This window comes from Sus scrofa, chromosome 10 (genome assembly GCF_054392235.1).
Source record: "Sus scrofa isolate SSC_HxYL_T2T_F1_AM1 chromosome 10, Sscrofa_HxYL_maternal_Yorkshire_Landrace_v2.0, whole genome shotgun sequence".
NCBI lineage: Eukaryota > Metazoa > Chordata > Mammalia > Artiodactyla > Suidae > Sus > Sus scrofa.
The window spans coordinates 57160864-57176211 of NC_139392.1; the positions used below are offsets into that span (position 1 = coordinate 57160864).

The 15348-nt window shown below is 43.9% G+C and overlaps 2 protein-coding genes across 2 annotated transcripts in view; one reads left to right on the forward strand and one right to left on the reverse strand.

Annotated features, from left to right (window-relative positions):
- Window positions 1-15348, reverse strand: part of RMI1 (RecQ mediated genome instability 1) — a 534328-nt gene that overhangs the window by 208594 nt on the left and 310386 nt on the right. The window lies entirely within an intron of this gene.
- The window catches only part of SLC28A3 (solute carrier family 28 member 3), a 65500-nt gene continuing 64444 nt past the window's right edge, over window positions 14293-15348 (forward strand). The window contains exon 1 of the mRNA XM_021064009.2: window positions 14293-14428. The gene's annotated coding sequence lies outside the window, so the exon portion shown is untranslated. The remainder of the gene's footprint in view (window positions 14429-15348) is intronic.

A 15348-nucleotide genomic window follows, 5' to 3' on the forward strand; every position in this document is an offset into this window, starting at 1 on the left:
AGGAGGAGAATGAGGGGAGACAGAGGAGGCAGAGTGACAACAGAGAGTTTTTTTTGGAGATGTTAAGCTGCAAAAGGAGCAGGGAAACAGCATTGAAATAGAGAAATGGGGAGGTGTTGAGTCAGGGAGAATTTGAGATTTTGGGGGGGGGGTGTTTTTGTTTTTGCATTTTAAGGCCACACCGCGGCGTATGAAGTTTCCCAGGCTAGAGATCAAATCAGAGCTGTAGCCGCCAGCACACACTATAGCCACAGCAATGCCAGATCCAAGCCTCGCCTGTGACCTACACCACAGCTCATGGCAACACCAGATCCTTAACTCACTGAGCAAGGCCAGGGATTGAACCTGCATTCTCATGGATACTAGTCAAATTCATTTCCACTGAACCACGACAGGAACTCCTTCATTTTTTATTTTTTAAAGAACTAATGTGGCGTTCCCATCATGGTGCAGTGGAAACAAATCTGACTAGGAGCCATGAGGTTGTGGGTTCGATCCCTGGCCACGCTCAGTGGGTTAAGGATCTGGCATTGCCTTGAGCTGTGGTGTAGGTCGCAGACGCGGCTCAGATCTAATGTTGCTGTTGCTGTGGCTGTGGCGTAGGCCAGCAGCAACAGCTCCGATTATACCCTTAGCCTGGGAACCTCTAAAAAAACAAAAGATAAAAAAAAAAAAAGAGAGAGAGAACTAAGGTATTAAGGGATTCATGGATATACAAACAAACCACATAACAAACACAAGCCACAAGACAGTAGGGCCTCTGTTGTGTTTACAGTTAAGTGCTTAAGACCTTGGGCTCAGCAGAAATAAATTCTCACATATACATTCAACTAATATTTGATAAGGGAGCCAAGAATACTGAATGGGGAAAAGATAGTCTCTTTCATGAATGATATCAAGAAAACTGGATAGTCACATGCAAAAGAATGCAATTGGATCACTACAGTATGCCAACTACAAAAATTAACTCAAAATGTCTTAAAGACATAATATAAGGTCGGAAAACATAAAACTGCTAGAAAAAATGTAGGAGGAAAGCTCCCTGACATTAACAATGGCAATGATTTTTTGGATATGACATCAAAAGCACAAGCAACACAAACAAAAGTAAACATGGGAATACATCAAATGAAAAAGCTTCTGCCCAGCAATAGAAACCATCAACAAAATGAAAAGGCAACCTATAGAATGGGAGAAAATATCTGCAGACCATATATTTGATAAGGAGTTAATACCCAAAATTTATAAGAATTCATACTATTAAATAGCTAAAAAAAAGAAAAAAAAGAAAGGACTTGCATTGACTTTTTTCCAAGGAAGACTTAAAAATGGCCAACAAGTGAAAAGAAAGGATGCTCAACATCACTAATCATCAGGGAAATGCAAATCAAAACCACAATGAGATATCACCTCATACCTCTTAGGATGACTATTACCAAAAAGACAACAGAGGAGTTCCCTTGCAGTATAGTGGGTTAAGGATCTGGTGGTACCACTGCACCAGCATGGGTCATTGCTGTGGCTGGGTTCAATCCATGGCCAGGGAACTTCCACAAGTCACAGGCATCCCCCCACCCCGCTCCCGTCAAAAAAAAAGAAAAGAGATATTAGATAACAAGTTTGGGGCAGGATGCAGAGAAAAGGGAACCCTTGTACACTGTTGGTAGGAATGTAAATTGGTAGAGTCATTACAGAAAATAGGATGGAGGTTCCTCAAAAAAATAGAACTGTCGCACAATTCAGTAAACCCAATTCTGGGTATATATCCATAGTAAGTGAAACCAGAATCTTGAAGAGATATCTGCATACCCATGTTAATTTCAGCATTATTCGTAATAGTCAAGACATGGAAATAACCTAAGTGCCCAGCAACAGAAGGATGAATGAAAACATGGTGTATATGGAACAATGGAATATCATTCAGCCATAAAAAAGGAAGGAAACCCTGCCCCTTGGTGACAACACAGATGAAACTTAATGATATTATACTGAGTGAAATAAGCAAGACAAAGAAACACTGATATCACTTATATGTCAGATCTAAAAACATTGAACTCACAGAAAAAAAGTGGAATTGGAGTTCCCGTCGTGGCGCAGTGGTTAACGAATCCAACTAGGAACCATAAGATTGCGGGTTCGATCCCTGGTCTTGCTCAGTGGGTTAAGGGTCCAGCATTGCTGTGAGCTGTGGCGTAGGTTGCAGACGCAGCTCGGGGCTCAGATCCCGCGTTGCTGTGGCTCTGGTGTAGGCTGGCAGCTACAGCTCCGATTAGACCCCTAGCCTGGGAATCTCCATATGCTGCGGGAAGCAGCCCTAGAAAAGGCAAAAAGACAAAAAAAAAGAAAAAGAAAGAAAGAAAGTAGATTTGATGGTTACTGGGGTTGGGTGGTAGGGGAAATGAGAGATGTTGGTCAAAGGATACTAACTTTCAGATATACAATGAATAAGTTCTGGGGATTTAAGGTACAGCACGGTGACCATAGTTAATAACACAGGACTGTATACTTCAAAGTGGCTGAGATTATATCTTAAATGTTCTTATCACACATGCACACAAAATCTAAACTTTGTGAGATAATACTCATTATCATTGTAATCATTTCACAATATATACATATATCAAATCATCATGTAAACCTTAGAAGTCAAGAATATCTCAGTAAAGCTGTAGGAGAAAAGAATTTAAAGGGAATTATAAACAATCTTTCAGATCTTTCTTTTCCCCCCTTTTTTAGGGCTGCACCTGCAGCCTATGGAAGTTCCCAGGCTAGGGGTCGAATCAGAGTTGTAGCTGCTGGCCAATCCCACAGCCACAGCAACGCCAGATCCAAGCCACGTCTGCAACCTACACCACAGCTCATAGCTTAATCCACTGAGTGAGGCCAAGGATCAAACCTGAGTCCTCATGGATATGATGTCAGGTTCTTATCTTGCAGGGCCACAAGGGGGAACTCTTCTTTCAGAGCTTAAAAAAAAAAAAAGATCTAGAGTTCAGCAGACAGGTCCAAATTCAGGCTCCATCTCTTCCTTCAGAGAAGTTATTTAACTGCTCCTGCCCTGATTTCATCCACTGAGTGAGAGTAATAATAAAAGAGTTGGGAGAATTAAATTTGTGAATAAGAAGTTACCTGTCCTAGAGTAAGTGGTCATTACTTCTGCATTCCCAGCCTTAGGAAACCTTACACCTTAGGAAACCTTGTTGGAGTTGAAAGAAGAATGAATGAATGAACCAGTGAACAGTGGGAAGGGTCCAGGAGAGAGGAATCAAAATGCTATATATAGCAAATCCTTGGAGAGATGATAAACAATGCACTCCCCCAAAGGCTTTTTCTTCTCTTGGTTTCTTTTCTTTCTTTTTTTTTTTTTTTTTTTTTTTTTTTTTTTTTGCTTTTTAGGGCCGCACTCACAACATTAGGAAGTTCCCAGGCTAGGGGTAGAATTGGAGCTACAGCTGCCGGCCTACACCACAGCCATAGCAATGCGGGGTCCAAGCCGCGTCTGTGACCTACACCAGAGCTCACAGCAACGCCAGATTCTTAACCCACTGAGCAAGGCCAGAGGTCAAACCCACATCCTCATGGATACTAGTCAGGTTCATTTCCTTTAAGCCACGACGGGAACTCCCTTCTCTCGGCTTCCTGACTTCACCTTCTCCACTCCTACCTCACTGCCTGCACCTTCTCAGTCTCTTTCCAGCGCCTCCTCCTTTGCTTGGCCTCCTAATGTCAAAATATCTCAGATATCTGTCCTAGGAACAGGTTTTTCTTCTTTGTCTATATACTAGTTGATTTCATTGAGTTCTGTGACTTTAAATACCACTCAGAGGATCCCTGAAATTGGATGAGGGAAAATAACCTATTTTTCACCAATCTCTAATTGAAAATTTATTTTATCTTTTTGGCTGGACCTGTGGCATGCAGAAGTTCCTGGACCAGGGATAGAACCCATACCACGGCAGTGACCTGAGAAAGAGCAGTGACAATGCTGAATCCTTAAACCACTCAGCCACCAGAGAAATCCTCTACTTGAAATTTAATATTTCATTCATGAATAAAGGGGTCTAAGTACAATAGTGCCACAGAACCTGTGGCTTTGTCACCAATAGAAATCATAAACATTTTCCTGTTACAATTGTTTCAGATATCTAAAGATATCAATTCCTTTTTTACTACTTTAAAATTATGGTTGTTAATTTCTCAGCTCTCAAGTCATTAATTTTTTTTTTTTCCTTTTTAAGGCTGCACCTGCAGCATATGGAAGCTTCTGGGCTAGGCGTCGAATTGGAGCTGCAGCTGCCAGCCACTGCCACAGCCATAACAGCAACTTGGGATCCAAGCCACATCTATGACCTATACTGCAGCTTTAGGCAACACAAGATCCTTGACCCACTGAGTGAGGCCAGGGATTAAACCCACATCCTCATGGACACTAGTGAGTTTCCTAACCCACTGAGTCACAATGGGAATTCCTCAGATTGTTAATTTAACAGATTTACTCACTAGACCTGTTACTCAATATATTAAAACAGGAGCATACTATATTACCCTATAACAATGTTTAAAACAATTATATTTTAATTATATTTTAATATTTTAATTTTAAGTATATTATATACTCCATTGCAACATTTAAAACAATTTTAATGATTTTATATTTTAATATTTTAATTAATATTCATTAATATTAATCATTAATATTTAAAGATTCCTTTGTAATCTTATGTATTTTATTTTATGCATTTAAAAATGTCTTTCTGGGAGTTCCCTTCATGGCCCAGTGGTTAAAAAACCTGACTAGGATCCATGAGGATGCAGGTTCAATCCCTGGCCTCTTTCAGTGGGTTAAGGATCCAGCATTGCCGTGAGCTGTGGTGCAGGTCACACAGGCGGCTTGGATCTGGCATTGCTGTGGCTGTGGCGCAGGATGGCAGCTGTAGCTCTGATTTGACCCCTAGCCTGGGAACTTCCACATGCTGCAGGTGCAGCCCTAAAAAGCAAAAATAAAAATTAAAAAAAAAAATAAAAACATGTTTCTGAGAAGGGAGGTCTAGAGGTTTGACCAGACTGTCAAAGGGGTCCATGGCATAAAAAGTTAATGGCACTTGATTTAAATGAAGTTCGGTCCTTAATTTCTGTCTTCAACTCTGACTTCCAAAATTTCCCTTAATAGTTACCAGGGATTAATTTGTTGGTTGTTGGTGTTTGTTTTGTTTTGTTTTCCAGAGCTGAACATTTAGAAGGTTCCAATTGTCTATCCTTTTGAAGTTTACCCTAGGACCCAGGGTGGGACAGATCAGGGTGGGGCAAAGTGAAGGATGGAAACAGATCCTTTAAAATGAGTTTATCCACGCCCAGCCAGTAGAACTCCTACAGCATTCTCGAGGTGAGCTGGGGAGTGGAGCGGGCATCTAAGCCTCGGTCAACACACCTGGGAAGAGGCAGGAGACCATCTACAGGTTTCTGGTAGGTACAGAGAACAGTATTTCCTTTCTTGAAATGTCTTTGTTTGGGTAACTGAGCAAGTGTGCAATGGCCAGTCTTCTGAATTAGCCCTGTGACCCTCTTGGCAGGTTTAACCTTAAAGGTCAGATTTATTTGGGATTCACTACTGACTACTGGCTCATTTAACAAGTGTTTCTTGAAGGGAAGGAGACTGACGTTTACTGAGTGCCTCCTCTCCTCCAGGCGTTGTGTTGGGGGGTTTTAAATGCGTCATCCATTTGATCCTCATCATGAAATGTGAGAGCGCTTGGGATGAACCTTGGCCCACTTTCGTCCTGTTCACTCTCCATGTCTATATGTTGTCAACTCACATCTCTATCCCCAGGGCCACGACCTGAACGCATTCAAAGTTCTTTCTCCACTCCTCCCATCCATGCTTGGAAGCCCCTTGAAAATCTCAAATGTTTCCAAGACTCTCCTGCTCAGCCCATTCCCCCTGAAATTGCTAACTTCTAAGAGTGTCTGTCTCAGTACATGGCAGCCAAGTCATCTTTAAGCCTCTATACCTTTGCCACTACCCATGCCTTTCTCCAAACTGCCACTACCCATGGCTTCTTCTTTACTGAAAACCTCCCTGTGGTTTCCACAGCCCTTAGACTAGAATGCAGATGCCTTAAAGCGACACCCCCAGGATCTTGCTTTGTTTTCTGCCCCTCTAACCTCAAAGACCTTGCAGGTTCTAGATTTCTTCCAGATCCAGGAATTTTATCTCTTCCACCCCAAACAGATTTAACATGAGATTAGCCTTTACATTTTTTGTAATTTAATACTTTAAAATGAGGTCTTACCATTTATTCCTAGGCTCTAAGACATGCCGCAGCTCTCCACTTAGTCCCCAAGACATCTTAATTGGGGTACCATGGTTTAAACCTTGATTTATAGTCATATACATGCTTCCTCCCAAACACACCCACAAATTGGATAATAGTACAAATATTGTTCTGCAACTCACTTTTTTTCCTTTACATACTCTGCATAATCCCTCCTTTTAACACATTTTTTATTAAAGTCTAGTTGATTGGCACAATGTTGTGCCAATTTCTGCAGTACAGCAAAGCAACCCAGTCATAAACATGTATGTATATACATACATTCTTTTTCTTATTTAATATTCCATCATGGTCTATCCCAAGAATCTGGGTAGGGTTCCCTATACTATACAGCAGGACCTCATCTCTGCAGAATGCTTTTATTATCTCTTCTTACAGATATGCCTTATTCTGCTACTTATTGTCTCATGGTACGAATGTACCATAATTCACCATTTCTCCTATAAGCTGTTCTAATGTTTTTCTTTTATTTCAATGACTACTTGGGACCATGTGTTCCTGAGGACCTGTGTATTTCTGTAAGATAGATTCTTACAAGTGGAATGCTGGCCCACATGAAATGCGTGTTTTTAAATGGTTATCCGTTCTGGCTGGCTGGCCCAAACCAAAGTCTAGAGCTGGAAAAAGTTTTATTTATCTATTTATTTATTTATTGCTTTTAGGGCTGCACCCTCAGCACATGGAAGTTCCCAAGCTAGAGGTCGAATCAGAGCTGTAGCTGCAGGCCTGCACCACAGCCACTTCAACCACGGCTCACGGCAACGCCAGATCACAGACCCACGGAGAAAGGCCAGGGATCGAATTCGAATCCTCATGGATACTAGTCAGATTAGTTTCTGCTGCACCACAACAGGAATGCCTAAAGCTGGAAGAAGTTTTAAAGGACATGTGGTCCATCATGCTTTGTAACAGGGGAGGAATCTTGGAACAAGAAGGTAGCGGCTGGAGATAAGAACAGGGCTAGGATGAGAGGACAGGGCTAGAGATACTGATTTGGAAAGTATCTCAAAGGTGGTGGTGGGGCCCAGAATCTAGAGAAAAATCTGACATCTAGAAAAGCAGCCGCCTCCCCCCCAGGGGTGGGAGGGGGACAGGAGCACTTGGAATGCAGAGAATCAGGCTGAGAGAGGGTCAAGGAAAGAGAAGCCCCTTTAGCAGAGCCAGGGGCCAGAGAAATTAAGGAGAAGGAGGCACAAGGAAGAACGCTGGATTTGGCCAGGAGGCATTTTAGTAGAGTGGTCGGATCTGAATACTTATCCATGATGTGTTCCAGATTTTCAGCACAGAAACAAGTACCATTTATTGCCTCCAGGCCACTGGAGACATACGCTGAGGGGCCCAGGTGGCACAGGGGTGGGGGCTGAGGCCTGTTTTCTGCAGCAGGTGTTCCCCTTACGTCCTCAAAACAGGAAGCTGCCTGTCTCTCCTGAACCTAGTTCTAAAGTAACACCCAGGTCCCACCCTCCCAGCCACAGCAGACCACGCCCAGTGGGACAGGCCCACTCTGGGCCACGCCTATAGCTCCAAACGCCCTGGGGGCCTGGCTCACCTCAAGCCCCTAACTGGTTCACTCAGTTGTGTCTAGCACCTGGCAGGCACCCAGCTTACTCAAAGGCATGATGAATGATCTCTGTAAGAATTCTTAGAAAATGTCTTCTTTCTGGTTCATCATTTTGTGCATTTCATCCAAAAAATTCATTACATTCTTAGTAGCAAAGGCAGTTCCACTTCCCACTGACAGAGTTCTCTGCCTTCTGCTAGGCTCTGAGCAGAAACATCTGAAAAGACACAGCCTTTGTGTCCAAGGAATTCAGAGACCAGCAAAGGAAATAAGGAAAGTAGATAATCACTATAAAGTGCACTTAGCTCTAGAAACAATACCACTTTGCTATCTTGTTTATTTCTCGCAGCCACAAATATATCTCAATGTGTAATAGAGGAATAAATGGTATAAATGAAATTAGATGGAGTGAACTCTGCATGTGTTTTAAAATTCTCCACATTGCCTCTTCACTCCCTTTTAGTTTAGAATGATTTTATTGACCAAATCTCTGCATCTAAACTTTCTTTTGTTCCTTTTCCATTAATCCTGCTTTGGTTCTCTATACAAAGAGCAACTATGCTGCCTTGTGCATATCATTTAAGGATGCAGAACCTCAATGCTGTATAAAATGAAACTGCAGTATAAGAGGGGTGTGAAATTTGGAGATGTGTACCTAGGGAGGTGTACCTGGGAGGCAGGTGGATCCCAGGAGCCTGGTCTATGTCACCTGGGAAATCAGGAAGGCATCATAAAGGAGGCGGCCCTTGAAGGGTGGGGTGAGCTTTGCCTGGTGGATTGCAAGAGGGCAATACAGAGGGAGGTGAGAGTGCAGGGATGCTGTTCCACACAGAGAAACTGCACATGCAAATCACTGTGGGAAAGGTTAGCATGATTTCAAGGGATCTTTAGCATGGCCCAGGAGTTCAGCACTGCTCATCACATTGTTAGGGGGATAAAAGATAATGGCATCTGGTGGGCAAGGACCAAGACTTTAGCTTCCCTGGCTGGTGGTCTGTTCTGTGAGCCATGGGGAGCCACTAAAGACTATTGATCAGGGGAGTAACATGATAAAACACCCATGTGTGAAATACTCTTGGGCAGTCTCATGAAGAGAAACTAGAATAAGAACTAGAGGCAAGACGTTGACAAGAAAAGTATGGCTATGGTTTAGGTGAGAGGAGGTGAGTGTCTGAACTGGGCAGGTACTGAAGGTGATTAGTCTTGAGTGTTAAGATGTGAGAATAAATTAGCAACCTAAACTCTCCCCCAAGGTTCTGACTTGGGAAGCAAGATGAATGGCAACACTACCTACAGAAGAAAGAAAACAGGAATAGGAACCTGTTGCGGGGGGCGGGGGGGTGTCAGTTTGGGTCACACTGAGTTGGAAGTGCCTGTGATTAGCCAGGTCTAGATGTTTCCAAATATGGGTGTGGAGCGTTTGTCTTCTGCAAACTTGGGTTTCATTTACATCCTTTCCTCCTTTCTTGCTACCCTGTCTCCACTGCTTCTTATGGGGTCATGGATCTGTAAGAATAATTGAGGAAAGCTTAAGACGCTTTCTTCAGAAAAGCACATGTGGACAGCTGCATAAGAAAAATTCTCCTGGAGTTCCTGTTGTGGCTCAGAAGTTAACGAATCCGACTAGGAACCATGAGGTTGTGGGTTCGATCCCTGGCCTTGCTCAGTGGGTTAAGGATCCGGCGTTGCTGTGAGCTGTGGTGTAGGTCGCAGATGCAGCTCGAATCCCCTGTTGCTGTGGCTCTGGCGTAGGCCGGCGGCTACAGCTCCAATTCTACCCCTAGCCTGGGAACCTCCATATGCCGTGGGTGTGGCCCAAGAAATGGCAAAAAGACCAAAAAAAAAAAAAAAGAAAAATTCTCCTATTTCCCCTTTATTCTCACACTAGCATCACACTTATAACTCTTCTGACAGTAGATGTCTGACGCCAGCTGTGTGTCCCACAATTTAACTCAATTCTGACACTATCTGCCTGGAAACAGAATCAAATCCCACAGGTTAAGGGTTCAGTCCCACAAGACCTCCCCCTCCCATTTCAGATGCCAATCGCAAGTTGAGGGTGCCTCCCGTGCTTCTGACCAGCAGAAGTATCCACGGCACTTTCATCAGGTTTGATTCATTTGTGAAAACATCTCACAGAACTCAGGAAAAGTTTACTTATGCTTACCAGTTAATTATGAAAGGATGATAAAGGATATCAATGAACATCCATGGGGAAGAGATATGGAGGGCAAGGTTGTGGAAAGGGGCACAGAGCCCTCCCTGGGCCAACCATTCCCCACATCTTCACATATTCATCAACGAGGAAGCTCTCTAAACTCCACGCTATTCACATTTTTATGGAGGCTTCCTCATGTACATATGCTCAGTCATTAACTCAATGAGCACGGGAGAGATGGGGCTGAAATCTCCAAGACTCTCCATGGCTTGGTCTTTCTGGTGACCAGCCTCCATCCAGGAGCGCACTCAGAGATGCCTCAATAGAACAAAAGATGCTCTTAGTGCTTTGGAATTTACAAGGGTTTCTGGAACTCTGGACCAGGAAAGGAGAAGGGAGACCACATGTGTTTAACTAATTATAAATAGTGATATCACAACATGTGAGCAGAACGTTGGGATGGTTTCAGAAGACTCCACTCATAGACCTTACTTGAGAAACTGTTAAGTCACACACCCGTGGAAGAGTAGGAGGAAAGCCTAGGGACACTAACACCCCATGAGGGGGTGGAGGAAGGAGAGTGACAAAGGCAACTAGGAGGGAGTGGCCGAAGAAAGAGAAACACCAGGAAAGGGCAACAGAAGGGCTGGGTAATTGCCACCAAGGAGGGCCAAGATTCAGCATCAGAATAAGGACTGCCCACGGTTTATGGATTGGCAACAGGGAGTTACCGGTGACTTCAATGGGTATGGGTCCAGTAGGGTGATCAGGCACAAGAAGAGAAGCACCCTGCAGAGGAAGTGGATTTAGTGAGTGTAGCCCCTTCTCTCTTCAAGGGTCTGATCAGATCTGCCAATCACAGATTGGCACTGGATGCTCTGCACACCTGAAATGCTTCTCCCAGGGACAAATAACTAATAACCAATATTTATTTAGACATTTCAAGTCTCCTGAGAAATGAAAGTCAGGTTTAAGAATAGAATACTTTGAAAACAAAGAGTGAGGCAATCTGAGAGGGCTGTGAGTGGAGAAAAAAAAAAAAAAAGAAGGTACAGAGGGACGTGAGTTACAAAGAGAAATATGACTTGGCCTGTGTGGATTGGTGGATGATGGAGGGAACAAAAATTGCTCTCCAATTTTTTTTTTTTTTTTTTTTTTTTTTTTGCTTTTCAGGGCTAAACCTGAGGCATTTGGAAGGTCCCAGGCTAGGGGTTGAATCGGAGCTGCAGCTGCCAGCCACAGCCACAGCAGTGCTAGAGCCAAGCCACATCTGTGACCTACACCACAGTCACAGCAATGCCAGATTCTTAACCCACCGAGCAAGGCCAGGGATCGAACCTGTGTCCTCATGGAAACTAGTCAGGTTCTTAACAGGCTGAGCCATGACAGGAACTCCCTGGGAAGATTTCTTGAGGCCAAAAAAATGAGGTTGGCAGCTCCATATAATCAATGAATCAGCTCATTACAGGATAATTTACTCCTGGGATGGGATTGGGTGGACATGACCCAGAAGCATTCACAGATGCCCTCTGTACCCCAAGGGCTATTGAGACAACTTGATGGTTAACCTCAGGTACAGGGGTACATCCTTGGGGACAGGTTGTGCTTCCTGAGTGAAGATGACTGAATGGGTAACTAGCCTTGTGGGTGCCAGGGAATAGTCCATCAAAGGTCTCATCATTATTTGGGGACCAAGAGAGCATAGAGGCCACCTGGCCCTGATGATTAGTAAACAATATCTATTTTCCACAAAGCCCTTGATGACAGAGGTGATTTACCACCACACAGTCCAGTCCTTGGTAGAGTTAGCAGAAGGACAACTCAGGATGGCATCGGTTATGCTAACAGCCATAAGTGGGTTCAGAAATCTTTTCCTTGAAAGACTAACATTTGAGTTATTTTTCTATTTTACATGCAAAATCAGACATTAATAAACTTGTTGGGAAAAGTCATTTCACTTAGAGGCATTGTACAAATAAGATATAATTTCCTCTCTGCAAAGATAGTAGAAATGTGTGTTGTTTATAAACTAAAGGAGAAAAAAATAAACTATTGCTCAGCTTTAAAAATGCACACGTGTTTAAATAATCCACATGAGGAGTTCCCATTGTGGCTCAGTGGATTAAGAACCCAACCAGTATCCCTGAGGATGCGGGTTCGATCCCTGGCCCTGCTCAGTGGGTTAAAGATCTGGTGTTGCCATGAGCTGCAGTGTAGGTCATAGATGGGGCTCAGAGCTGGGGTGCTATGACTGTGGTGTAAGACTGTAGCAGCTACAGCTCCAATTCAGCCCCTAGCCTGGGAACTTCCATGTGCTGCAGCCACTGCACTAAAAAAAAAAAACCTACATCTGCAATGAGGCTAAGCCACTCACTACACATGGAAGTTATAACTGGAAAATGGATGAAAAGAGCGGCAAGGAAATTATTTTTTTTTTTAAAAGAAAAAGCCTTATTGCACAGAAGGGTGTAAAAACAGCCTTGTGTCTTGCTTCTGGGAATGAATGCTTTCTGTCTATATGTTACTAATTCTTCTTGGAACCACAAGGAAGAACCCCCCCCCCCTTTTTTTTTCTGGATGTTACTGAGTGGAATGAAGCAAATGCCCTGGGCATCCAGGTTTTGGGGCTTTCCAAAGTATATCTTGGGGCCTAAACAGAACTTCTTGGTTCAAGATTGCAAGTTTTCTATGTGGTTAGAAAGTCCTGTGCATCTTTGTTGACTCATTCACGATTATTTATAACTGTATTCTTAGTTATAAGAACAGTAACAGCCAATGCTTCAGTAGTTCTTACTCTGTGCCAACCACGAGTCTAAATGCTTTCCCTATCAACTCACTCAATCTTTGTAACATGAATAAAAAGAGGCTGGCTGAATCGTTGCCCAGGATCACCCTGCTAAACAGAGCTGGAAAGGAGCCCAAGTAATCTGTTCTTAACCACCACCACCTAGTTATAACCTCTATGTTCACCACACAGAGAGCACAGGAATACACTTGTCAACAACCATGTTCCCACCAGCCAGAACCGATAACCAACTTTCCATCTAATTTGCTTTGCAACATTTCTTTGTTAAAGAATCCAAATAGTGGATACAGATAAACAACTCTGTCGTCAAGGACCCCATTGGCCACTGGCCCAGGCTTCCCTCCCTTGCTCTAAAGAGGTAAACATTGTCACAAATTTAATTCCTAGGCTTCCCATCTGATCTGTAGTGATGCCATAGTCACTTTCAGATAAACCAGTCCCCTCTATTATCACCTGATTGCTACCTGTTGAAGGATTTCTAGGCTGCAAAACCTCACCAAAAAATCCTGCTCTTGTTTACTATGCTTGAATTACCAGCCTTGAACCAGGGATCGAGATGAAGCCTACACAGGGCACAAGAACAGAGAAGGCTCTAGCTGGAGAACAGGTTTTGATGTTCAGGCCGGATTGTGTGTAGAACATTCAGGTGAGACAGGGGAGAAGCAGAGGGTGCCTTTACAGAAGTTTAAAGAGCTGGCCTCCCGTCTCTGTCCCCAAGGCAAGAGCTAAAGTCAAAATTCTTGGTGTGGTCTTCAATTCCTCTTACATTTCAAGTCCTGTAGATCAAGATCTGGATCTCTGGGGTTCGTGTCATGGCTCAGCGGGTTAGGAACCAGACTATTATCCATGAGGATGTCCGTTCGATCCCTGGCCTCGCTCGGTGGGCTAAGGATCTGGCATTGCTTAATTGGTCAAGGATGGGGCTCAGATCTGGCATTGCTATGGCTGTGGCGTAGGCTGGCATATGAGTTCTGATTTGACCCCTAGGCTAAGAATTTCCACATGCCTGCCTTGGGTGTGGCCCTTAAAAAAAGAGACCAGATGTAGATCCTTCACCAACAACTCCTAAGTGTCTAAAATACTGCCTGGTACATGACAGGCTCTCAGTCAATATTTGTTTGGGAGTTGGAGATGCCAAAAGCAGAAAGGGAACAGTAGGAAAAAACTTAAGTCTTCAAGGCAAACAGCCTGGATTGGCTTGTCCTCCTCCAGAGGCTTCTAGCTTTGAGACCCAGGGCAGTGTTTACCTTCTGAGGTTCGGGATTTTTTTACAGGCCTGTGATCCATCGCGGTTCACTGGGGGTAACAAGGCTTTACCCCCTGCCCTATCTGTGCCATCTGCCAAGGTTGGGCTAAGTCTCCACTCTCTGATCCCTCCCCCGCCCCCCAACTCCGGAGAACCAAGACCTCTGCGCTGATAGGTTCCTTTGGGATCAGCTGCCTCGCCTCATTTAAAGGGAACAAAGAGAGGCAGGGCTGGAAATCTGAATTCCTACTCATTTCCTGTGACGACGAAGCCCAGGGAGAGTTAAGGGGAAAACCCAACCGGCGACATAGAGTTGACACAAACTGTGCGTACTTACAAAGCTCTTGCTCAGCTTTGACTTTTCCTTGACTCAAAACCGTATGGGATGGAGACAAGGGCAGAGAGTCATCTTACAGGACCTGGGCCCCACATTTTACAACAACAGTCGATATCCAAGTTGATGACTTTGTAAGGGATTTTGACCAATGAAACCAATATTGGTCAAACATTTACTATGTGTCTGGCACTGTCGTAGGTGCTGCGGATACATCTGTGTACAAAACAAAGGTCCCTGACTTCCCAGTGCTTCTGATCCAACAGGGAGGTAGGCAGTCAGTGTAGTCAGTAAGTACACTGTCCTGTTTTATTAGGTGACAGTGCTATGGAATTTTTATTCCAGAATAAGAATTAGGGTCATAAAAAAATTTAAAGGATTTAGTGGACAAATATTTGTGCGCTAAATCCTGGAAGGAGTAGAATCGGGGCAGCCTTTATTTGTTTATTTATTTTTTTCTTTTTAGGGCCACACCTGCGGCATTTGGAAGTTCCCAGGCTAGGGGTCAAATTGGAGCTGTAGCTGCTGGCCTACACCACAGCCACAGCAACTTGGGATCCGGGCTGCACCTGTGACCTATACCACAGCTCACGGCAACACCGGATCCTTAACGAGGCCAGGGATCAAACCCGCATCCTCATGGATACTAGTTGGGCTCTTAATTGGCTGAGCCACACAGGAACCCCAGCCCTTGGTTTTATTTTGGAAGATGCGAGAAAAATAAGGCCAGGGTCCTGTCCACTGAGGAAGGGAAATGTCACATTTTATCTTATGTGCAGTGTGTCCTAGGTTCTAGCATAGTCACGCTGAATGGCACCTTAATACCATTTTGTATAATCTTTCTTCCCCAGTGGCACACATTTGAGGTCCTTGCCACCCTGCCCACCTCTCTTCCAGGCTCATGGTGAGGA